This window comes from Eurypyga helias, unplaced genomic scaffold (assembly GCF_000690775.1).
Source record: "Eurypyga helias isolate BGI_N326 unplaced genomic scaffold, ASM69077v1 scaffold28663, whole genome shotgun sequence".
In the NCBI taxonomy this organism is placed as follows: domain Eukaryota; kingdom Metazoa; phylum Chordata; class Aves; order Eurypygiformes; family Eurypygidae; genus Eurypyga; species Eurypyga helias.
The window spans coordinates 1-321 of NW_010241153.1; positions in this window are offsets into that span (position 1 = coordinate 1).

Here is a 321-nt window from a genome sequence, read left to right on the forward strand (position 1 = left end):
CGCCCTTTGCCTTCCCTCATCCCTGCCTGGGACGTGCCGCCCCTGACCTGCTTGGCGCTGGTCCCGCAGGAGCTTCCAGCCCAGCCAGGAAGGACCAGCCCTGGCAGCAAGGAGTCATGCCCCACGGTGCGTGGGTGGCTCTCGTTCCTGAACGTGGGGCCCCCCTGAAAAGGCCCCTTTCTAGGTCGCAGTCGCCCAGGGGGCTGTGGTGAACCTTCCCACCATCCCCCTGCCACCTTGGCGAGATGGGAGCTAGGGAGACGGTCCTGCTCCGGAGCTGTGAAAGGCCACCCTGAGGTGGGCCTGCAGCCGCGGGTGAAG